This window comes from Pseudophryne corroboree, chromosome 4 (genome assembly GCF_028390025.1).
Source record: "Pseudophryne corroboree isolate aPseCor3 chromosome 4, aPseCor3.hap2, whole genome shotgun sequence".
NCBI lineage: Eukaryota > Metazoa > Chordata > Amphibia > Anura > Myobatrachidae > Pseudophryne > Pseudophryne corroboree.
This window is the reverse complement of record NC_086447.1, coordinates 11,448,296-11,473,735: the sequence shown is the minus strand read 5'-3', so window position 1 is coordinate 11,473,735 and position 25,440 is coordinate 11,448,296. Positions and strand designations below refer to the sequence as shown.

The following is a 25,440-nucleotide window of genomic DNA, read 5'->3' as shown; positions in this document are numbered from 1 at the left end:
TTTTTTATATATACACAACATAAGGGTGGGTGGGAGAGCCCAAGGACAATTCCATCTTGCACCTTATTTCTTTGCATTATATGCTCTTTGGAGCATTTTTTGGGCATAGTTTGTAAAACTGACATCCTGTCTGCCACTGCAGTGCCACTCCTAGATGTGTTTCTGCCACCCACTTCTGTTGCTTAGCTTAGTCATCCAGCCACCTCAGTGCAACATTTTGGTCTAAACTGTCATGCTTGGCGAAGATTAGGGTTCTGACAAACGAGCTTTGGCTGGGAGGACAGCCCAAGCTCGGTTATCAGCCCAAGCTCGGCTGTGTAGGAAGTAGACGAGGTGGTTGAATCTAGTTCTTCCTCATGAGGTGGAGGCCTAGAAGGTGTAGAGTTGGCTGGTGAGCAGAAGAAAGAGTCAGGACTCTGCAGGAGGTCAACGGTATCTTTAATGAAGAAACAACTGTACACCGATACTTGAGGAATTGAAAGACTTGGGAAAAGAACTGGAGTCAATGATTAAACGATTTGAGGAATTGAGCTGAAGATCACCGGTATTTGAGGAACTGAAAAACTTTGGTTTATGATTGGTAGACGAGGCTGAAGGAGGCTGGGATTTGAAGAACTTAAAGACTGTGGCATGTGACTGGTAGACAAGGTTGAAGGAGACTGGTTTGGAAAAACTGAAAGACTGTGGCTTGAGCTTGGAGAGCAAGGATGAAGAACTCAGATTCTGAAGAAATGAAGACTGTGGTTTGGGTTAGCGAGACACCCGCAAGAACCACCGTTTAGCACTCTAAGCCCCTTAATAACCAGGAGCTCGTGAGGGCCTCTACGAGTGGTGAAGTGTTAAGTGACAGTACTACAGCAGTGATAGGTCACGGACTGATGATAGCAACCGAAACCGGGGAACCAAGAGCAGCCTGGGAGCACAGAGCTGGAGCACCTTTCACAGGAAAGTAACTTGAAGCACTGGCACTCTAACTTGAGCCAGCCCCCTTTTATAAGGGAAGACTGCACCAGATTGGCTGGAAGCAGAGAATGAATACAATTTGCAGATATCTGGTCTCCAACATGGCCGCCCCCAGCACTGGGGACATTCTCAGCTGCAGCACTTTAGCTAACCCAGCTCCATCCCGGACTTCCTGAAACAGGGTCACCACCAGAGGGCTCTGATGCAGCCTGGCTCACCAGAAACCGGGCCCCGACCTCTGCAAGCCGCACATGCACCCAAGGACACGCTGCAAGCAACTCCCCGCCATCGCAACTGCGCCAACCATTGGGATGGCAACCCCGGGAGACCGCATTGGAGGTAAGGCTCCAGAAACTGACAGTACCCCCCTTTTTTAGGGTGGACTCCGGACACCCTCTGGCTTTCTCAGGGTTTTTGGCGTGAAAGGCCCGGACCAATCTTGGGACATGAACGTCCTCTGACGAAACCCAGGATCTTTCCTCTGTTCCATATCCCTTCCAGTCAATAAGATTTTGGATGAGTCCATATCTTCTATGGCAGTCAGGATCTTGTGAACCACAAATTCTTCTCCTTGAGCAGCTAGAACCTTGGGAGGCATAGGAAGTGCAGCCCGAAAATGATTGAATATGAGAGGCTTCAGTAAGGATATGTGGAATGCATTAGGGATCTTCAAATAAGGAGGCAACGTGACCTTGTATGATACTGGATTCAATACTCTTTCTATAGGACATGGTCCAATGAATCTGGGGGGAAATCTCTCAGTCTGGCCATCCAATTGGGGATGGTATGCGGAAGAAAAATTCAACTTTAACCCAAGGGCCAAGCACAATGCTTTCCAAAATTTAGCCATGATCTGAAGCCCTCGATCGGAAACAATCTCTTGTGGAAGACCATGTAACCAGAAGATGTCTGATATGAACAGTTTCTACAGCTGTGACACAGATGATAACCCTGAGAGTGGAACAAAGTGAGCCATTTTGAATATCCGATCCACAATGACTCAAATGGTGTTTTGTCCTCTAGAGACTGGCAAATCTGTTATAAAGTCCATGGAGATGTGTCCCCAAGGTTTCTGCGGGACCAGTAGGGGATGAAGAAGACCAAGTAGCGATCCTTTAGGGCTCTTATGTTGAGCGCACTTTGGACAGGCAGCTATAAATTCCAAAACATCTGTCTTCAGATGAGGCCACCAGTAGGAGCATTGAATGAATTTAAGAGTCTTAAGGCTACCTGCATGTCCCATACAAGGTGAGGTATGAGCCCACGTGAGCAGTCTTTTTCAAAGTTCTGGTGCAACAAAGGTTCTTCCTGAAGGAGGAAGTGGAGCAGTATGGGTTGCAGTGAAAGAGGCAGGCTCCAGGATGAATTGTCTGTCTGGAAGATCTGTGGACTCATCCGAATTTAATGAACGAGAAAGTGCATCTGCCTTCTGATTCAGGGAACCCAGACGGTAACTGAGCTTGTAAAAAAAACGGGAGAAGAAGAGTGCCCTCCTGGCTTGCGTTGATTTAGACATCAGGCGGTCTGAAGATATAAAAGATTTTTGTGGTCTGTTGTTACAGAGATTGGGTGCATAGCTCTTTCCAGCAAATACCTCCACTCCTCAAAGGCAAGTTTTAATGCCTGCAATTCTTGATCCTCAATAGCATAGTATTGTTCTGCCGGAGAGAATCTTCGGGAAAAATAAGCACAGGGATAAGCTTTCTGGTCCTCGAAGCACTGGGATAAGACGGCTCCCACTCCTACTGAAGAAGCATCCACCTCCACCTGAAAGGGACAACTAAGATCAGGTTGTCGAAGGATAGGAGCAGACATGAAGGCCTCTTTAAGAAACTAAAAAGCTTTTAGTGCCTCAGGTGAACAAGCTGCAGGGTTAGCCCATTTTCTCGTTAGTGCAGTAATAGGAGCAATGATGGAAGAGTAATCTTTAATGAACTTCCTATAGATATTGGCAAAGCCCACAAAATGCTGGATTTCCTTCAGAGTGACAGTAAGGGTCCAATCCCTGATTGCCTGGACTTTGGCAGGATCCATCTGTAATTCCCTTCCGAAGATGATATAACCTAAAAAGGAGATGGAGGTAACCTCAAATGTGCACTTCTCCAGTTTACAAGAGTCGATTCTCTCTTAGACATCTCAAGACGTCTTTGACCTGTTCTTGATGGACATTCAGATCGTCGCAGCAGCAGCAACCACTGGGATGGCAACCCCTGGGAGACCGCACCAGAGGTAAGGCTCCAGATACTGACAAAACTGGATGAAGACAATATTGTGAGGTGTTCAGAATTGACTGGAAATGAGTAGAAATTAATGTTATTGAGGTTTGTATTACTGCAGGAACAAAAACACCCCTAAATTCTGTGATTTTAGCTCTCCCTAGTGTGGAATGAAGGAACACCTTGTGGAGTACCATGCCGGGGTGTGGCAATGCCTATGGCCGAGAGTGGAGAAAAACTGGGCTTAGTATCCACCGTCCTTCTAAGAGGTTGAAATAGGACCCCTTGCGTGGAGTGGAGAACGGCCTGGTGTAGTATCTTCTCTCATACTGGGGGTTGACCCTGGCATAGAGTGGGTACAAAGCTTGGTCTGGCTGGAGGTCGGGAGCAGCCTGAAGCCCAAGGTGTTCTATGCCCCTGGAACTGGAAGGGACCGGGGTGCCTGAAATAAACTGGGGATTCAGACCACCTTTGCACTAGGGTACTTTAGCACAGAGCACTTCTACCCTTCTGTCTGCACCTATTCCTTTGCCCTGGCCTTTTTACTTTTCACCCGGCCTTCTGGCTGGAGCCTTATTTATTTATTTATTTATTTTTAACGTGTGTATACTCTTACACATGCACTTACACTGCACCTTTTTGTGAGTCATGTTTTTGTTTCAGGGTTTAGGTGAGACCCTTATGGGCCACCCTCTCCACTAGTTGCTGAGGCCCTCTCCTTTTGGGGAGGGCTAAAGGCTGTTTTGACCCCCAGGGGAAGCTTTGGCAAACCCTGGAGATACTCGAGGGTCCCTCTGCGCTTCGGAAAGGAGGGAGCCACAGACCCTTTTTCTCCTCAGTAGGCCTTCTCGCTCTGAGGGGTTGGGGAATAACAGGGCCCTTCTCCTTTTGGAGAGGGTCCAAGGTCCTATGCCCCCAGCACGTTTTGCACAAGACACTGGGGGATGAATACACGCACCTCGGGCTTCAAGTAAAAAAAAAAGTTACTACTCGTGTATAGTATCTCCTATATAATAGCCCAGATCTGTGACTTTGTGATTCATTTGCTAACGCTGGGTATAGTATAGGGTATAATACTAGAATACCTCTCACATACAGTGTCAGGTATAATAATAAGTTACTACTGGCGTATAATATAGGGTATAATACTAGAATGCCTCTCACATACAGAGGTAGAATATATTACTAGAATACCTCTCACATACAGGTATGATAACGATTCACCTCTCACATTATAGTGTCAGGTGTCTGGCATATATATAAATATGCTATTTCAATAGACTCTTGTATAATTATGTTCCTAGCGAATGGAATTTTAACTCATTAGTATCTGTAATACAAACAGAAGAACAAGGAAATGTATTCCCCTCACAGCGCTTGCAGTCAATTGCTCAATTCCACTCCCAGGTGTACACCAACACCTGTGATCTGATACTAACAAAATGGTGGAAAAACACAAAGAAAAGGAAGCCAGTGTGGTTTGCAAAAGAAGTAGCAAATATTGTGAGAGCAAAAAAGATGGCTTTTAGGAAATATAAGCAGACACAAAATAATGAAGACAAAAAGATATATCTTGTTAGACAGAAGGAGACAAAGAAGGTAATCAGATGTGCAAAGGCACAAGCTGTGGAGAAAATGGCCCAGTCAGTGGGCAAAGGAGGCAAAACTTTTTTTAGGTATATAAGCGAAAAGAGAAAAACAAAAGGCGGAATTATAAAACTAAAGACGGACACTGGGAGTCTTGTTGAACGAGACAATTTAATAGCAGATCATTTTAATGATTATTTTTGCTCAGTATTTACTACTGAAAGATAGGGGAAGGGGCCACAGTTAAGTTGCAGGGATATTCAGGAAAATGAAACAAGTACATTTACAGAGGAGAAGGTCCTAACAGAACTCTCAAAGCTGAAAGTGGACAAATCTATGGGGCCAGATGGGATACATCCAAGGATACTAAAAGAACTTAAAGAGGTGCTGGTAGCACCATTGACAGAATTATTCAACCAGTCATTAGCTACAGGAGAAATTCCAGGGGACTGGAAAAGAGCAAACGTAGTCCCACTGCACAAAAGTGGAAGCAAGGAAGAGGCAAACAACTACAGACCAGTGAGTCTTACATCAGTAGTAGGGAAATTGATGGAAACACTCTTAAAAGAAAGAGTTGTAGATTATCTCAAATCCGGCAAATTACTGGATCCCAAACAGCATAGATTCACTGGGGGGAGATCATGTCAAACAAATCTTATTGACTTTTTTGATTGTGTGACTAAAGTGATGGATAATGGTGGAGCCATGGATATAGCTTATCTAGACTTTAGTAAGGCTTTTGACACAGTTCCACATCGCAGACTGCTAAATAAACTTGAAAGTTTGGGATTGGATATTAGGATTATTGAATGGATAAGATCTTGGTTGAAGGATAGAAAACAGAGAGTTGTGGTAAATGGAGTGCATTCACAGGAGGGAAATGTTACCAGTGGAGTACCCCAGGGATCTGTACTTGGACCAGTGCTTTTTAATATCTTTATTGGTGACATTGCAAATGGCATTAAAGGGAAAGTATGCCTTTTTGCAGATGACACAAAGGTATGCAACAGGGTAGACACACCAGGTGGGGTAAAACAAATGATTGAGGATCTAGGTAGACTAGAGGAATGGTCAAGAGTCTGGCAATTACAGTTTAATGCCAAAAAATGCAAAATCATACACTTGGGTCTCAAAAATCCTAAAGCTAAATACAGTATTAATGGCACTATACTGGAAACTACTGAGGAGGAAAGGGATCTAGGAGTCACTATTTCAGATGACTTAAAAGCAGGTAAGCAATGTAACAAGGCAATGAGGAAGGCTAGTCAGATGCTTGGCTGCATTGGGAGAGGAATCAGCAGCAGAAAGAAAGAAGTAGTAATGCCACTGTATAGGTCATTGGTACGGCCTCATCTAGAATACTGTATTCAGTTCTGGAGGCCATATCTTCAAAAGGATATTAATACATTAGAGACTGTACAAAGGAGGGCAACTAAAATGGTGCATGGCCTACATCACAAAACATACCCAGAAAGACTAAGAAATCTCAATATGTATAGTTTGGAGAGGAGAAGGGAAAGGGGGGACATGATAGAAACTTTCAAATATATGAAGGGTTTTAACAAAGTCCAGGAGGGAAAAATTCGCCAAATGAAGAGAAGCAATAGGACATGAGGACATGCACTGAGACTGGAGGGGGGGAGGTTCAGGGGAAATTTGTGGAAAAATTATTTCACAGAAAGGGTAGTGGACAAGTGGAATAGCCTCCCATCAGAGGTGGTAGAGGCTAAGACAGTAGAGCAATTTAAACATGCATGGGATAGACATAAGGATATCCTTACAAAGAAATAAGGATCAAATAAGGTTAGTGATAAAAAATAACATAAAAAATAAAATAAAAAATAAGGGGCAGACTAGATGGGCCAAGTGGTTCTTATCTGCCAACAAATTCTATGCGGATGGAGGGGAATGTACAGCACTGAAAGCCACTCAGTATAGAAATGATCTGCAGTGTATCACATACATTAATTAATCCTATATGTGTCCAATACAATAAATGTGACCAGCCATCAAACAATTCTAAATTAAAAAATATAGCAATGATTCAAGAGTACAATAAAAATGTGTTTTCCCTTTTATATTATCTGTAGATTATATATAGGAAAAAGTTCATATAAACTTCATGTCCAGTATGTTGTTAGTAGTTTCTAATCAACCAAGACCGTCCTTGCTGTGTCCCCTATTGTAATGACACTCACTTTAAGTAAACCGATACCGTTCACCAAAAGGTATCTTTGTGCTGTGCAGTCACGTCCGGCACCGTGTGGTCAGGGCCGGTTCAGAGTCATGTTGCGCCCTGGGCAGCAATAGGGGGCATGGCTTCATACAGGGGGCGTGGTCATTTATGCCCCCTGTGCAGTAGTAGCGCCGCTGTAATGATGTGCAGTGCGCGATGATGTCATCGCGCACCGCACAGCAAAGGTCCTCTCCGCGAAGGAAAACTAGACGCTACGCGTCTAGTTCCCTTCGTGGAGTGGACCTTTGCTGTGCGGTGCGCGATAATGTCAACGCGCACCGCACATCATTACAGTTAAGGTCCTCTCCAGGAAGGGAAACTAGACGTGTAGGGTCTAGTTTCCCTTCACAGCAGGCAGCCCACGAAGGGAAACTAGACGTGGAAACTGAACAGAAGTAGATAAAAAGCAATCCCATCAGGGAATTTATTCACAAGAAGTTAAAAAATGACACAGGACGCATATCCGCTCCCTAGTTGAGGCTGCGCTTCACTGCTGAGACACCCGGAATGTCTCAGTCCGCTGCAATGGCAAACAGCCTCAGACGTGCGGATGGGCGACGGCTCTCTCCTGGGTCAGCTCACGCGATACTACAGCATCAACGCGTTTCGGGGGTCCGCCCCCTTTTTCAAGATCTGCTGTAGTGGGCTCCAAACCTCCTTTATATACTCTCAGGAATGTTCTGATAGGGTGTTTCAGATTCAATCATTGTTGGCAGCTGATTCCAATGTCATTCACACATCCATTCTCAGTATATACAGATATGTAACACTTACATTCACCAACTGCAATTCCCAATAGGTCCCGCAGTGATAACAATTAATACATAGAAACACATAAGTTAAAATATACTGTATAATACACAATATACAGTATATAAAAATAGTGTTCCCTTTTATACATCAAAGGATAATATTCCCATTCACTTTATATAAAAATTGCATGCATTAACATTCCACTCTATTCACATTCATACTATTCCTCCAAAAATGGGACCCACGAACATAAAGAGAGAAAGAAAAAAAGATGATATTAAGAAACATTGTTATAAAAACCTCTTGGTCTCAAATTCTGTATTCAAGCCATCTGGTAACAGCGTTTTTGTGTCAAAAATAGTTTGCATTTCCAATTTGGCTAATCTGATGGATCTATCATTAGTCCTCCAATTGCATTTGACTGTTTTAATCCCTGCAAACAATTTGATAAGGCTTGGATCACAATTATGTGCGTTTTTAAAATGTAGAGATACATTGTGGTTTTCATAACCACGTCTGATGTTTCTAATGTGTTCCGTCAATCTATCATTTAATTGACGCGTAGTGCGTCCAATATATTGTTTATTGCACCGACATTCCAGTAAATAAACTACATATTTGCTATTGCATGTAATACAGCTATTCATTTTCTCCTTTCTATTGTTGCTATTAGATACTACTTCTAAAGGCTAGCTTTGGGAGTTTCTATGGCACTATTTACTAAAAGATCTTTCAAATTGTTGGCTCTTCTATATATGAAGCGGGGAAATTCAGAGATATGTCCTTTTAAACTGGGATCTGCCTGCAAAATCCCCCAATGTTTTTTTTATAATACCTTCCATATCTTTATGTTGGTTAGTGTACTTAGTGATGAACGGTTCCTCATCTTTCCTCTCATCGCCCCTTCTTCTTGTATTCCTTAGAATGGCATCTCTATCCATTCCTCTACATTTATCAATAATTATATTCAGTGGTGCCTCTTTATAACCTTTATTAATAAAATGTTTCATATCAACAGCCTGTTGATCAAATACATTGGCGTCTGTACAATGACGACGCAGCCTTTGAAATTGGCTGTTAGGGATGCTTGACAGCCAATTAGCGTGATGATTACTATTTATATCTATATAGGAATTACAGTCCGTCGGCTTACTGTAATTCCTAGTGCAGACGCGGTTTTCTTCTATATAGAGGGCAGTGGCGGTTCTTGCCACGGGCAAACGTTACTTTTGCCCGGGGCGCCGCCTTCCGGAGGGCGCCGGCGCCGTCCGGAGGGAGCCGCACCAGGGCAAGATCCGCCACTGTGCCCCCCGCAGTGCCCTGCTGGGCTCCCCCCGCTTCGAAGGGAACTAGACGCGTAGCGTCTAGTTTCCTTTCATTGAGAGGACCTTAGTTGTGCGGTGCGCGATGACGTCATCGCGCACCGCACAGTAAAGGTCCTCTCCATGAAGGGAAACTAGACACTACGGTCTAGTTTCCTTTCGTCTAGAGGACCTTTGCTGTGCGATGCACGATGATGTCATCGCGCACCGCACAGCATAGTGGCACAGACACTAGGGGTCATAATTGACCTCTAGTGTCTATGCTGTTCTATGGTAGAGACGTAATAACGTCTCTCCCATAGATCGAAGAGAAGAGAGGAGAGGAGAAGAGCGGCGCCGCGGGCGGAGGGGGTCTGGATCAGGAACGGGGATGGTAAGTATACTTTTTATTTATTTTTATTTTTTCTTTCAGCGTGTTGACCACGCCCCCAGTATGTTCCATTGTGCGGCTGCTATATAGAGCAGGTGTACAGGGCATCAATTTATTATGTATACACTGTAACAGATTAATAATGTGTCCGGCAGTGACTCCACCATCTTAGTAAACACACTAACGGTCTGTGCTAATAGAAGTTGGAATCTGCTGTGCTATCCATGTGTCAGACACTGCGTGTCAAGTAGTGTCTCCGCCGTGTATAATAATTATACAGACGGTCTCTGGGCTGATGAAGTTCTATAATGGAGACATATGTGACCTGTCTACGACTGGTGTAATGATGGCATTGTTGTCCCCTTATTCTGGGTCTAATTATGCAATTACCTCCACCTCTGCAGCCTAGTCCTCACCTCCACCCTGCAGCCTAGTCCTCACCTCCACCCTGCCGCCTAGTCCTCACCTCCACCCTGCAGCCTAGTCCTCACCTCCACCCTGCCGCCTAGCCCTGACCTCCCACCACCCTGCAGCCTAGTCCTCACCTCCACCCTGCCGCCTAGCCCTAACCTCCCACCACCCTGCAGCCTAGTCCTCACCTCCACCCTGCCGCCTAGCCCTAACATCCCACCACCCTGCAGCCTAGTCCTCACCTCCACCCTGCAGCCTAGTCCTCACCTCCACCCTGCCGCCTAGCCCTAACCTCCCACCAACCTGCTGCCTAGTCCTCACCTCCCACCACCCTGCAGCCTAGTCCTCACCTCCACCCTGCAGCCTAGTCCTCACCTCCACCCTGCAGCCTAGTCCTAACCTCCATCCTGCAGACTAGTCCTAACCACCACCCTGCAGCCTAGTCCTCACCTCCACCCTACAGCCTCGTCCTCACCTCCACCCTGCAGCCTAGTCCTAACCTCCACCCTGCAGACTAGTCCTAACCACCACCCTGCAGACTAGTCCTAACCTCCACCCTCACCTCCACCCTGCAGACCAGTCCTAACCACCACCCTGCAGCCTAGTCCTAACCTCCACCCAGCAGCCTAGCCCTCACCTCCACACTGCAGTCTAGTCCTCACCTCCACCCTGCCGCCTAGTCCTCACCTCCACCCTGCAGCCTAGTCCTCACCTCCACCCTGCAGACTAGTCCTAACCTCCACCCAGCAGCCTAGTCCTAACCTCCACCCTCCAGCCTAGTCCTAACCACCACCCTGCAGCCTAACCCTAACCTCCCTCCCCCTGCAGCCTAGTACTAACCTCTACCTCTGCAGCCTAGCCCTCACCTCCACCCTGCAGCCTAGCCCTAACCTCCCTCCCCCTGCAGTCTAGCCCTAACCTCCACCCTGCAGCCTAGCCCTAACCTCCACCCTCCAGCCTAGTCCTAACCACCACCCTACAGCCTAATCCTAACCTCCCTCCCCCTGCAGCCTAGTCCTCACCTCCACCCTGCAGCCTAGCCCTAACCTCCCTCCCCCTGCAGCCTAACCCTAACCTCCACCCTGCAGCCTAGCCCTAACCTCCACCTTCCAGCCTAGTCCTAACCACCACCCTGCAGCCTAACCCTAACCTCCCTCTCCCTGCAGCCTAGTACTAACCTCCACCCTGCAGCCTAGCCCTAACCTCCACCCTGCAGCCAAGCCCTAACCTCCACCTTGCAGCCTAGCCCTAACCTCCACCTTGCTGCCTAACCCAAACCTACACCCTGCATCCTAGCCCTAACTTTCCTCCTCCTGCAGCCTAGCCCTAACCTCCACCCTGCAGCCTAGCCCTAACCTCCACCCTGCAGCCTAACCGTAACCTCCCTGCCCTTGCAGCCTAGTACTAACCTCCACCCTGCAGCCTAGTCCTATCCTCTACCCTGCAGCCTAGCCATAACCCCCCCTGTAGACTAGCCCTAACCTCCACCCTGCAGTCTAGTTCTAATCTCCACCCTGCAGCCTAGCCCTAACCTCCCTCCCCCTGCAGCCTAGCCCTAACCTCCACCCTGCAGCCTAGCCCTAACCTCCACCTTCCAGCCTAGTCCTAACCACCACCCTGCAGCCTAACCCTAACCTCCCTCTCCCTGCAGCCTAGTACTAACCTCCACCCTGCAGCCTATCCTTAACCTCCACCCTGCAGCCAAGCCCTAACCTCCACCTTGCAGCCTAGCCCTAACATCCACCTTGCCGCCTAGCTCAAACCTACACCCTGCATCCTAGCCCTAACTTTCCTCCCCCTGCAGCCTAGCCCTAACCTCCACTCTGCAGCCTAGCCCTAAACTCCACCCTGCAGCCTAACCCTAACCTCCCACCACCCTGCAGCCTAGTCCTCACCTCCACCCTGCAGCCTAGTCCTCACCTCCACCCTGCAGCCTAGTCCTAACCTCCACCCTGCAGACTAGTCCTAACCACCACCCTGCAGCCTAGTCCTCACCTCCACCCTGCAGCCTAGTCCTCACCTCCACCCTGCAGCCTAGTCCTAACCTCCACCCTGCAGACTAGTCCTAACCACCACCCTGCAGCCTAGTCCTCACCTCCACCCTGCAGCCTAGTCCTCACCTCCACACTGCAGCCTAGTCCTAACCTCCACCCTGCAGACTAGTCCTAACCACCACCCTGCAGCCTAGTCCTAACCTCCACCCTGCAGCCTAACCCTAACCTCCCTCTCCCTGCAGCCTAGTACTAACGTCCACCCTGCAGCCTAGCCCTAACCTCCACCCTGCAGCCAAGCCCTAACCTCCACCTTGCAGCCTAGCCCTAACCTCCACCTTGCCGCCTAGCCCAAACCTACACCCTGCATCCTAGCCCTAACTTTCCTCCCCCTGCAGCCTAGCCCTAACCTCCACCCTGCAGCCTAGTCCTCACCTCCACCCTGCAGCCTCGTCCTCACCTCCACCCTGCAGCCTAGTCCTAACCTCCACCCTGCAGACTAGTCCTAACCACCACCCTGCAGACTAGTCCTAACCTCCACCCTGCAGCCTAGCCCTCACCTCCACCCTGCAGCCCAGTCCTAACCACCACCCTGCAGCCTAGTCCTAACCTCCACCCAGCAGCCTAGCCCTCACCTCCACCCTGCAGTCTAGTCCTCACCTCCACCCTGCCGCCTAGTCCTCACCTCCACCCTGCAGCCTAGTCCTCACCTCCACCCTGCAGACTAGTCCTAACCTCCACCCAGCAGCCTAGTCCTAACCTCCACCCTCCAGCCTAGTCCTAACCACCACCCTGCAGCCTAACCCTAACCTCCCTCCCCCTGCAGCCTAGTACTAACCTCTACCTCTGCAGCCTAGCCCTCACCTCCACCCTGCAGCCTAGCCCTAACCTCCCTCCCCCTGCAGTCTAGCCCTAACCTCCACCCTGCAGCCTAGCCCTAACCTCCACCCTCCAGCCTAGTCCTAACCACCACCCTACAGCCTAACCCTAACCTCCCTCCCCCTGCAGCCTAGTCCTCACCTCCACCCTGCAGCCTAGCCCTAACCTCCCTCCCCCTGCAGCCTAACCCTAACCTCCACCCTGTAGCCTAGCCCTAATCTCCACCTTCCAGCCTAGCCCTAACCACCACCCTGAAGCCTAACCCTAACCTCCCTCTCCCTGCAGCCTAGTACTAACCTCCACCCTGCAGCCTAGCCCTAACCTCCACCTTCCAGCCTAGTCCTAACCACCACCCTGCAGCCTAACCCTAACCTCCCTCTCCCTGCAGCCTAGTACTAACGTCCACCCTGCAGCCTAGCCCTAACCTCCACCCTGCAGCCAAGCCCTAACCTCCACCTTGCAGCCTAGCCCTAACCTCCACCTTGCCGCCTAGCCCAAACCTACACCTCCATTACCCCAATCTGGGTCTAGGATTAACCAGCAAGGAGCCACATGATAATGGCTCCTTACTACAATATGTCTAAGCTAAGAGCTACCTACCTTGGAGCAACCCCATAATGCTCCCTGTGGCATGTCAGGGCCTGCCCCTCCTCCTAATGCAGAAACCTCTCTGCCGCTCACAACAAACACATATATTGGTAGATGCTCAATTAGCTTAGTGATATCATTCAGGTGCTCGAAAAGGGAGGGGTATTTCTAAGCAAGAAAAAAAGCCATTTGTTTCCCCCAGAACCCTGAATCATAACCGTAACTAGATATAAATTCCACATGATAACAGAATTCAGAGATCTTCGTTATCTTCGAATTTATATCTAGTTGCGGTTATGATTCAGGGTGCTGGGGGAAACAAATGGCTTTTTTTCTTGCTTAGAAATACCCCTCCCTTTCGAGCACCTGAATGATATCACTAAGCTAATTGAGCATCTACCAATATATGTGTTTGTTGTGAGAGGCAGAGAGGTTTCTGCATTAGGAGGGAGGTGCAGGCCCTGACATGCCACAGGGAGCATTATGGGGTTGCTCCAAGGTAGGTAGCTCTTAGCTTAGACATATTGTAGTAAGGAGCCATTATCATGTGGCGCCTTGCTGGTTAATCCTAGACCCAGATTGGGGTAATGGAGGTGTGAGGTGTGGTGCCTCTGGACTGGCTGAGCTGGATGGCCTTAGTGTGGCATACCTTTACATTCTATTAACACTTTTCACTTATTAATTTCTTAACACTATTTCTCTATTTTAATTGCATTTCATTTTGTATCACTTTCTCTATAGCTTCGGCTTCCTAAATACTAATTTATTAACACTATAGTTTTTTCACTGGTATGCTACGCTGTGCTTTCTGGCTTATGCTGGTGTTTTGGGGTGCCACACCATGCACCTAAATATAGCGCTAGGGACCCCAAATATACAGAGACGCCTTGAAGCGGCTTTGGGGCTTATTCACACATTTGCGCAAATATGTGTAACGAAGATCTCTGAATTCTGTTATCATGTGGAATTTATATCTAGTTACGGTTATGATTCAGGGTGCTGGGGGAAACAAATGGCTTTTTTCTTTCTTAGAAATACCCCTCCCTTTCGAGCACCTGAATGATATCACTAAGCTAATTGAGCATCTACCAATATATGTGTTTGTTGTGAGAGGCAGAGAGGTTTTTGCATTAGGAGGAGGTGCAGGCCCTGACATGCCACAGGGAGCATTATGGGGTTGCTCCAAGGTAGGTAGCACTTAGCTTAGTCATATTGTAGTAAGGAGCCATTATCATGTGGCTCCTTGCTGGTTAATCCTAGACCCAGATTGGGGTAATGGAGGTGTGAGGTCTGGTGCCTCTGGACTGGCTGAGCTGGATGGCCTTAGTGTGGCATACCTTTACATTCTATTAACACTTTTCACTTATTAATTTCTTAACACTATTTCTCTATTTTAATTGCATTTCATTTTGTATCACTTTCTCTATAGCTTCGGCTTCCTAAATACTAATTTATTAACACTATAGTTTTTTCACTGGTATGCTACGCTGTGCTTTCTGGCTTATGCTGGTGTTTTGGGGTGCCACACCATGCACCTAGATATAGCGCTAGGGACCCCAAATATACAGAGACGCCTTGATGTGGCTTTGGGGCTTATTCACACATTTGCGCAAATATGTGTAACGAAGATCTCTGAATTCTGTTATCATGTGGAATTTATATCTAGTTACGGTTATGATTCAGGGTTCTGGGGGAAACAATTGCTTTTTTTCTTGCTCAGAAATACCCCTCCCTTTCGAGCACCTGAATGATATCACTAAGCTAATTGAGCATCTACCAATATATGTGTTTGTTGTGAGCGGCAGAGAGGTTTCTGCATTAGGAGGAGGTGCAGGCCCTGACATGCCACAGGGAGCATTATGGGGTTGCTCCAAGGTAGGTAGCTCTTAGCTTAGACATATTGTAGTAAGGAGCCATTATCATGTGGCTCCTTGCTGGTTAATCCTAGACCCAGATTGGGGTAATGGAGGTGTGAGGTCTGGTGCCTCTGGACTGGCTGAGCTGGATGGCCTTAGTGTGGCATACCTTTACATTCTATTAACACTTTTCACTTATTAATTTCTTAACACTATTTCTCTATTTTAATTGCATTTAATTTTGTATCACTTTCTCTATAGCTTCGGCTTCCTAAATACTAATTTATTAACACTATAGTTTTTTCACTGGTATGCTACGCTGTGCTTTCTGGCTTATGCTGGTGTTTTGGGGTGCCACACCATGCACCTAGATATAGCGCTAGGGACCCCAAACATACAGAGACGCCTTGATGCGGCTTTGGGGCTTATTCACACATTTGCGCAAATATGTGTAATGAAGATCTCTGAATTCTGTTATCATGTGGAATTTATATCTAGTTACGGTTATGATTCAGGGTGCTGGGGGAAACAAATGGCTTTTTAGTACTAACCTCCACCCTGCAGCCTAGTCCTAATCTCCACCCTGCAGCCTAGCCCTAACCTCCGCCTGTAGCCTAACCCTAACCTCCCTCCCCCAGCAGCCTAGTCCTAACCTCGTCTTTGCAGCCTAGCCCTAACCTCATCCTTGCAGCCTAGCCCAAACCTCCCTCCCCCTGCAACCTAACCCTAACCTCCACCCTGCAGCATAGTCCTAATCTCCACCTGCAGCCTATACTTAACCTCCACCCCGCATCCTAGCCCTAACCGCCCCCACAGCCAAATCCTAATCACCCTCCCCCAGCAGCGTAACTCTAACCACCATCCTCCAGCCTAGCCCTAATCTTCACCAAGTAGCCTAGCCCTAAACTCCACCCCACAGACTAGCCCTAACCTCCACCCCACAGCCTAGGCCTAACTGCCCCCACAGCCAAACCCTAACCACTCTCCCCCAGCAGCCTAACCCTAACCTCCCACCTCTGTAGCCAAATCTAACCTTCTTCCCCCTGCAGTGTATTGCTAACTTACAGCCTGCAGCCTTACCCTAACCTCCCTCCCCTGCAGCCAAACCCAACCTCCCTCCCCCTGCAGCTCAGTCCTAACCTCAACCCGCAGCCTAGCCCTAACCTCCCCCCTGCAGTCTAACCCTAATCTCCCTGCCCTGCAGCCTAGCACTAGCATCCCCCTGCAGCCTTGCCCTAACCTCCCCCTGCAGCCTAGCCCTAACCTCCCCCCACAGCCTAGCCCTAACCTCCTACCCTGCAGTCAAATCTACCTTCTCTACTGCAGCCTAGCCATAACCTCCACCCTGCAGCCTAGCCCTAACCTCCACCACGCAGCCTAGCCCTAGCCGCTGTCCACAGACAAACCCTAACCTCTCTCCCCCAGCAGCCTAACCCTATCTGACATCCCACAGCCTAGCCCTAAGCTCCACCTTGCAGCCTAGCTCTAACCTCCACCTTGCACACCACCTCTCCCCGGCAACCTAACCCTAACCTCAATCCCGAAGCCTAACCCTGACCTTTATTCCGCAGCCTAGCTCTAACCTCCATCAGCAACCTAAACCAGCACCTGAGGGCTCACCCTACTGTCAACGTTCTAGCATTGTCAACATTTCACATTTTGACATTATGAGAATGTTAACATGTTACCCATCAACAATTTAACACTGTTGATTTCATAACTGTTGACCTTTTGATTACAACGCATTTGAAAAAAAAAGTAACCGATTGACTAGTGAAACTATTACTGATAACCAGATAATGAGACGTCTTTACTTTTATCTATCCAGAAATAAAAACAGGAGAGTGTAAGGTGAACATATTCCTCATGTTACATATATGTACAAAGAACAATAAAAATTCTCCGAAGTGTGGAAGTGACTGGGACTGTGATGATAACCAGAAGTGCTGCTACCACGACTGCCGTAAGCAATGCCTGGATCCTGCTGGTAAGTGGAGCGCAGCGTCCAGGTAACACACAGATAGACAGGAGGAGGAGCGGGGGAATCACTGATAATGACACATTATAATAACACACGCGATGCACATTACAGCATGGAGCCTGTGTGTAAGTGGAGCGCAGCGTCCAGGTAACACACAGATAGACAGGAGGAGGAGCGGGGGAATCACTGATAATGACACATTATAATAACACACGCGATGCACATTACAGCATGGAGCCTGTGTGTAAGTGGACCGCAGCGTCCGGGTAACACACAGATAGACAGGAGGATGAGCGGGGGAATCACTGATAATGACACATAATAATAACACACACACACAATGCACATTACAGCATGGAGCCTGTGTGTAAGTGGAGCGCAGCGTCCGGGTAACACACAGATAGACAGGAGGATGAGCGGGGGAATCACTGATAATACCACATAATAATAACACACGCGATGCACATTACAGCATGGAGCCTGTGTGTAAGTGGACCGCAGCGTCCGGGTAACACACAGATAGACAGGAGGATGAGCGGGGGAATCACTGATAATGACACATAATAATAACACACACACACGATGCACATTACAGCATGGAGCCTGTGTGTAAGTGGAGCACAGCGTCCGGGTAACACACAGATAGACAGGAGGATGAGCGGAGGAATCACTGATAATGACACGTAATAATAACATACACACGATGCACATTACAGCATGGAGCCTGTGTGTAAGTGGAGCGCAGCATCCGGGTAACACACAGATAGACAGGAGGATGAGCGGGGAATCACTGATAATGTAACATAATAATAACACACACATGATGCACATTACAGCATGGAGCCTGTGTGTAAGTGGAGCGCAGCATCCGGGTCACACACAGATAGACAGGAGGATGAGTGGGGGTGCCACTGATAATACCACATAATAATAACACACACATGATGCACATTACAGCATGGAGTCTGTGTGAAAGTGGAGCGTAGCGTCCGGTTAACACACAGATAGACAGGAGGATGAGCGGGGGAATCACTGATAATGACACATAATAATAACACACACATGATGCACATTACAGCATGGAGCCTGTGTGTAAGTGGAGCGCAGCGTCCGGGAAACACAGAGATAGACAGGAGGATGAGCGGGGGAATCACTGATAATGACACATAATAATAACATACACACGATGCACATTACAGCATGGAGCCTGTGTGAAAGTGGAGCGTAGCGTCCGGTTAACACACAGATAGACAGGAGGATGAGCGGGGAATCACTGATAATGACACATAATAATAACACACACATGATGCACATTACAGCATGGAGCCTGTGTGTAAGTGTAGCGCAGCGTTCGGGTAACACACAGATAGACAGGAGGATGAGCGGGGGAATCACTGATAATACCACATAATAATAACACACACATGATGCACATTACAGCATGGAGTCTGTGTGAAAGTGGAGCGTAGCGTCCGGTTAACACACAGATAGACAGGAGGATGAGCGGGGGAATCACTGATAATGACACATAATAATAACACACACATGATGCACATTACAGCATGGAGCCTGTGTGTAAGTGGAGCGCAGCATCCGGGTCACACACAGATAGACAGGAGGATGAGTGGGGGTGCCACTGATAATACCACATAATAATAACACACACATGATGCACATTACAGCATGGAGTCTGTGTGAAAGTGGAGCGTAGCGTCCGGTTAACACACAGATAGACAGGAGGATGAGCGGGGGAATCACTGATAATGACACATAATAATAACACACACATGATGCACATTACAGCATGGAGCCTGTGTGTAAGTGGAGCGCAGCGTCCGGGTAACACAGAGATAGACAGGAGGATGAGCGGGGGAATCACTGATAATGACACATAATAATAACATACACACGATGCACATTACAGCATGGAGCCTGTGTGAAAGTGGAGCGTAGCGTCCGGTTAACACACAGATAGACAGGAGGATGAGCGGGGAATCACTGATAATGACACATAATAATAACACACACATGATGCACATTACAGCATGGAGCCTGTGTGTAAGTGTAGCGCAGCGTTCGGGTAACACACAGATAGACAGGAGGATGAGCGGGGGAATCACTGATAATACCACATAATAATAACACACACATGATGCACATTACAGCATGGAGTCTGTGTGAAAGTGGAGCGTAGCGTCCGGTTAACACACAGATAGACAGGAGGATGAGCGGGGGAATCACTGATAATGACACATAATAATAACACACACATGATGCACATTACAGCATGGAGCCTGTGTGTAAGTGGAGCGCAGCGTCCGGGTAACACAGAGATAGACAGGAGGATGAGCGGGGGAATCACTGATAATGACACATAATAATAACATACACACGATGCACATTACAGCATGGAGCCTGTGTGAAAGTGGAGCGTAGCGTCCGGTTAACACACAGATAGACAGGAGGATGAGCGGGTGTATCACTAATAATACCACACACACACAATGCACATTACAGCATGGAGCCTGTGTGTAAGTGGAGTACAGCGTCCGGGTAACACACAGATAGACAGGAGAATGAGCGGGGGAATCACTGATAATGACACATAATAATAACACACACACGATGCACATTACAGCATGGAGCCTGTGTATAAGTGGAGCGCAGCATCCGGGTAACACACAGATAGACAGGAGGATGAGCAGGGGAATCACTGATAATGACACATAATAATAACACACACACAATGCACATTACAGCATGGAGCCTGTGTGTAAGTGGAGCGCAGCGTCCGGGTAACACATAGATAGACAGGAGGATGAGCGGGGGAATCACTGAAAATGACACATAATAATAACACAAACACGATGCACATTACAGCATGGAGCCTGTGTGTATGTGGAGCGCAGCATCCGGGTAACACACAGATAGACAGGAGGATGAGCTGGGGAATCACTGATAATGACACATAATAATAACACACACATGATGCACATTACAGCATGGAGCCTGTGTGTAAGTGGAGCGCAGCGTCCGGGTAACACACAGATAGACAGGAGGATGAGCGGGGGAATCCCCAGTAATGACACATAATAACACACACACGATACACATTACAGCATGGAGGCTGTGTGTAAGTGGAGCGTAGCGTCCAGGTAACACACAGATAGACAGGAGGATGAGCGGGGAATCACTGATAATGACACATAATAATAACACACACATGATGCACATTACAGCATGGAGCCTGTGTGTAAGTGGAGCGCAGCATCCGGGTAACACACAGATAGACAGGAGGATGAGCGGGGGAATCACTGATAATACCACATAATAATACACATGATGCACATTACAGCATGGAGCCTGTGTGTAAGTGGAGCGCAGCGTTCGGGTAACACACAGATAGACAGGAGGATGAGCGGAGGAATCACTGATAATGACACATAAAAATAACACACATGATTCACATTACAGCATGGAGCCTGTGTGTAAGTGGAGCGCAGCGTCTGGGTAACACACAGATAGACAGGAGGATGAGCGGGGGGGAATCACTGATAATTACACATAATAATTACACACACATGATGCACATTACAGCATGGAGCCTGTGTGTAAGTGGAGCACAGCGTCCTGGTAACACACAGATAGACAGGAGGATGGGGCGGGGGAATCACTGAAAATGACACATAATAATAACACACACACAATGCACATTACAGCATGGAGCCTGTGTGTAAGTGGAGCACAGCGTACGGGTAACACACAGATAGACAGGAGGATGAGAGGGGGTAATCACTGATAATACCACATAATAATAACACACACACAATACACATTACAGCATGGAGCCTGTGTGTAAGTGGAGCGCAGCGTCCTGGTAACACACAGATAGACAGGAGGATGAGCGGGGAAATCACTGAAAATGCCACATAATAATAACACACACACAAGGCACATTACAGCATGGAGCCTGTGTGTAAGTGGAGCACAGCGTACGGGTAACACACAGATAGACAGGAGGATGAGAGGGGGTAATCACTGATAATACCACATAATAATAACACACACACAATGCACATTACATCATGGAGCCTGTGTGTATGTGGAGCGCAGCGTCCGGGTAATACACAGATGGACAGGAGGATGAGCGGGGGAATCACTGATAATGATACATAATAATAACACACACACAATGCAGATTACAGCATGGAGCCTGTGTGTAAGTGGAGCGCAGCATCCGGGTAACACACAGATAGACAGGAGGATGAGCGGGGGAATCACTGAAAATGCCACATAATAATGTGTAACAGGATGCACATTACAGCATGGAGCCTGTGTGTAAGTGGAGCGCAGTGTCCGGTTAACACACAGATAGACAGGAGGATGAGCGGGGAAATCATTGATAATGACACATAATAATAACACACACATGATGCACATTACATCATGGAGCCTGTGTGTAAGTGGAGCGCAGCGTCCCGGTAACACACAGATAGACAGGAGGATGAGTGGGGGAAATCACTGAAAATGCCACTTAATAATAACACACATATGATGCACATTACAGCATGGAGCCTGTGTGTAAGTGGAGCGCAGCGTCCGGGTAACACACAGATAGACAGGAGGATGAGCGGGTAAATCACTGATAATGACACATAATAATAACACACACACGATGCACATTACAGCATGGAGCCTATGTGTAAGTGGAGCGCAGCGTCCGGGTAACAAACTGATAGACAGGAGGATGAATTTGGGAATCACTGATAATGACACATAATAATAACACACACAAGATGCACATTACAGCATGGAGCCTGTGTGTAAGTGGAGCGCAGCGTCCGGGTAACACACAGATAGACATGAGAGTGAGCGGGAGAATCACTGATAATACCACATAATAATAACACACACACGATGCACATTACAGCATGGAGCCTGTGTGTATGTGGAGCGCAGCGTCCGGGTAACACACAGATAGACAGGAAGATGAGCGAAGGCATCACTGATAATGACACATAATAATAACACACACATGATGCACATTACAGCATGGAGCCTGTGTGTAAGTGGAGCGCAGCGTCCGGGTAACACACAGATAGACATGAGAATGAGCGGGAGAATCACTGATAATACCACATAATAATAACACACACACGATGCACATTACAGCATGGAGCCTGTGTGTAAGTGGAGCGCAGCGTCCGGGTAACACAGACAGGAGGATGAGCGGGGGAATCACTGATAATGACACATAATAATAACACACACACAATGCACATTACAGAATGGAGCCTGTGTGTAAGTGGAGCGCAGCATCCGGGTAACACACAGACAGACAGGAGGATGAGCGGGGGAATCACTGAAAATGCCACATAATAATGTGTAACAGGATGCACATTACAGCATGGAGCCTGTGTGTAAGTGGAGCGCAGCATCCGGGTAACACACAGACAGACAGGAGGATGAGCGGGGGAATCACTGAAAATGCCACATAATAATGTGTAACAGGATGCACATTACAGCATGGAGCCTGTGTGTAAGTGGAGCGCAGTGTCCGGTTAACACACAGATAGACAGGAGGATGAGCGGGGAAATCATTGCTAATGACACATAATAATAACACACACATGATGCACATTACATCATGGAGCCTGTGTGTAAGTGGAGCTCAGCGTCCCGGTAACACACAGATAGACAGGAGTATGAGTGGGGGAAATCACTGAAAATGCCACTTAATAATAACACACATATGATGCACATTACAGCATGGAGCCTGTGTGTAAGTGGAGCGCAGCGTCCGGGTAACACACAGATAGACAGGAGGATGAGCGGGTAAATCACTGATAATGACACATAATAATAACACACACACGATGCACATTACAGCATGGAGCCTATGTGTAAGTGGAGCGCAGCGTCTGGGTAACAAACAGATAGACAGGAGGATGAATTTGGGAATCACTGATAATGACACATAATAATAACACACACAAGATGCACATTACAGCATGGAGCCTGTGTGTAAGTGGAGCGCAGCGTCCGGGTAACACACAGATAGACATGAGAATGAGCGGGAGAATCACTGATAATGACACATAATAATAACACACACATGATGCACATTACAGCATGGAACCTGTGTTTAAGTGGAGGGCAGCGTCCGGGTAACACACAGATAGACAGGAGGATGAGCTGGGAATCACTGATAATGACACATAATAATAACACACACAATGCACATTACAGTATGGAGCCTGTGTGTAAGTGGAGCGCAGCGTCCGTGTAACACACAGATAGACCGGAGAATGAGCGGGGAATCAATGATTATGACACATAATAACACACATGATGCACATTACAGCATGGAGCCTGTGTGTAAGTGGAGCACAGCGTCCGGGTAACACACAGATAGACAGGAGGATGAGCGGGGGAATCACTGATAATGACACATAATAATAACACACACACACAATGCACATTACAGCATGGAGCCTGTGTGTAAGTGGAGCGCAGCATCCGGGTAACACACAGATAGACAGGAGAATGAGCGGGGGAATCACTGATAATGTCACATAATAATAACACACACAAAATGCACATTACAGCATGGAGCCTGTGTGTAAGTGGAGCGCAGCGTCCGGGTAACACACAGATAGACAGGAGAATGAGCGGGGAGATCACTGACAATGACACATAATAATAACACACACAATGCACATTAGAGCATGGAGCCTGTGTGTAAGTGAAGCGCAGCGTCCGGGTAACACACAGATAGACAGGAGGATGAGCGAAGGAATCACTGATAATGTCACATAATAATAACACACACACGATTCACATTACAGCATGGAGCCTGTGTGTAAGTGGAGCGCAGCGTCCCGGTAACACACAGGTAGACAGGAGGATGAGCGAAGGAATCACTGATAATGACACATAATAATAACACACACGATGCACATTACAGCATGGAGCCTGTGTGTAAGTGGAGCGCAGCGTCCGGGTAATACACAGATAGACAGGAGGATGAGCGGGGAAATCACTGAAAATGCCACATAATAATAACACACACAAAGCACATTACAGCATGGAGCCTGTGTGTATGTGGAGCGCAGCGTCCGGGTAACACACAGAAAGGAGGATGAGCGAAGGCATCACTGATAATGACACATAATAATAACACACATGATGTACATTACAGCATGAAGGCTGTGTGTAAGTGGAGCGCAGCGTTCGGGTAACACACAGGTAGACAGGAGGATGAGCGAAGGAATCACTGATAATGACACATAATAATAACACACACGATGCACATTACAGCATGGAGCCTGTGTGTAAGTGGAGCGCAGCGTCCGGGTAATACACAGATAGACAGGAGGATGAGCGGGGAAATCACTGAAAATGCCACATAATAATAACACACACAAAGCACATTACAGCATGGAGCCTGTGTGTATGTGGAGCGCAGCGTCCGGGTAACACACAGAAAGGAGGATGAGCGAAGGCATCACTGATAATGACACATAATAATAACACACATGATGCACATTACAGCATGAAGGCTGTGTGTAAGTGGAGCGCAGCGTTCGGGTAACACACAGGTAGACAGGAGGATGAGCGAAGGAATCACTGATATTGACACATAATAATAACACACACGATGCACATTACAGCATGGAGCCTGTGTGTAAGTGGAGCGCAGCGTCCGGGTAATACACAGATAGACAGGAGGATAAGCGGGGAAATCACTGAAAATGCCACATAATAATAACACACACAATGCACATTACAGCATGGAGCCTGTGTATAAGTGGAGCACAGCGTTCTGGTAACACACAGATAGACAGGAGGATGAGCGGGGGGATCACTGACAATGACACATAATAATAACACACACACAATGCACATTACAGCATGGAGCCTGTGTGTAAGTGGAGTGCAGCATCCGGGTCACACATAGATAGACAGGAGGATGAGCTAAGGCATCACTGATAAGGACACATAATAATAACAACACACACATGATGCACATTACAGCATGGAGCCTGTGTGTAAGTGGAGCGCAGCGTCCGGGTAACACACAGATAGACAGGAGGATGAGCGGGGGAATCACTGATAATGACACATAATAATAACACACACACGATGCACATTACAGCATGGAGCCTGTGTGTATGTGGAGCGCAGCGTCCGGGTAACACACAGAAAGGAGGATGAGCGAAGGCATCACTGATAATGACACATAATAATAACACACATGATGCACATTACAGCATGGAGCCTGTGT

General features: G+C 47.5%; 1 long non-coding RNA gene across 1 annotated transcript in view; it reads left to right on the top strand.

The window, feature by feature from the left end:
* The first annotated feature begins 17,009 nt into the window (after positions 1–17,009).
* Positions 17,010–25,440, top strand: part of LOC134911056 (uncharacterized) — a 57,457-nt gene continuing 49,026 nt past the window's right edge. The window contains exon 1 of the long non-coding RNA XR_010176294.1: positions 17,010–17,159. This is a non-coding gene — a long non-coding RNA (uncharacterized LOC134911056). The remainder of the gene's footprint in view (positions 17,160–25,440) is intronic.